At 41.3% G+C, this 1150-nt stretch overlaps 1 non-coding gene across 1 annotated transcript; it reads right to left on the minus strand.

The window, feature by feature from the left end:
* Positions 1-296: 296 nt before the first annotated feature.
* Positions 297-404, minus strand: LOC130950208 (small nucleolar RNA R71). Its single transcript, XR_009073540.1, has one exon. It is a non-coding gene; the product is annotated as a small nucleolar RNA R71 (small nucleolar RNA).
* Between the last annotated feature and the right edge of the window lie 746 nt (positions 405-1150).

Consider the following 1150-nt stretch of genomic DNA (forward strand, 5'->3'; position numbering starts at 1 on the left):
AGCAAACAACTTTGAGCTTAAGCCTCAACTAGTTTCTCTAATGCAACAGAATTGCAAGTTCCATGGACTTCCAATGGAAGATCCTCATCAGTTTTTAGCTGAGTTCTTGCAAATCTGTGACACAGTCAAGACTAATGGGGTTGACCCTGAGGTCTACAGACTGCTGCTATTCCCTTTTGCTGTAAGAGACAGAGCTAGAATATGGTTGGATTCACAACCTAAAGATAGCCTGGACTCTTGGGAAAAGCTAGTCAATGCCTTCTTGGCAAAGTTCTTCCCACCTCAAAAAATGGAGCAAGCTTAGAGTGGAAGTCCAAACCTTCAGACAGAAGGATGGCGAATCCCTCTATGAAGCTTGGGAAAGATACAAACAATTAATCAGAAAATGTCCCTCAGACATGCTTTCTGAATGGAGCATCATAGGTATTTTCTATGATGATCTCTCTGAACTATCCAAAATGTCTTTGGATAGCTCTGCTGGAGGATCTCTTCATCTAAAGAAGACGCCTACAGAGGCTCAGGAACTCATTGAAATGGTTGCAAATAACCAATTCATGTACACTTCTGAAAGGAATCCTGTGAACAATGGGACAAGTCAGAAGAAAGGAGTTCTTGAGATTGATGCTCTGAATGCCATTCTGGCTCAGAACAAGATATTGACTCAACAAGTCAATTTGATTTCTCAAAGTCTGTCTGGAATGCAAAATGCATCTGGCAGTACTAAGGATGCTTCATCTGAGGAAGAAGCCTATGATCCTGAGAACCCTTCAATGGAAGAGGTGAATTACCTAGGAGAGCCCTATGGAAACCCCTATAATTCTTCATGGAGAAATCATCCAAATTTCTCATGGAAGAATCAAGAGAGACCTCAACAAGGTTTCAATAACAATAATGGTGGAAGAAACAGGTTTAGCAATGGCAAGCCTTTTCCATCATCTTCTCAGCAACAGACAGAGAGTTCTAAGCAGAATACCTCTGACTTAGCAACAATGGTCTCTGATCTAATCAAAACCACTCAAAGTTTCATGAATGAAACAAGGTCATCCATCAGAAATTTGGAAGGACAAGTGGGTCAGCTGAGCAAGAAAATTACTGAACTCCCTCCTAGTACTCTCCCAAGCAACACAGAAGAAAATCCAAAAGGAGAGTG

The sequence above is a fragment of the Arachis stenosperma genome, chromosome 1 (genome assembly GCF_014773155.1).
Source record: "Arachis stenosperma cultivar V10309 chromosome 1, arast.V10309.gnm1.PFL2, whole genome shotgun sequence".
Classification (NCBI taxonomy): Eukaryota; Viridiplantae; Streptophyta; class Magnoliopsida; order Fabales; family Fabaceae; genus Arachis; species Arachis stenosperma.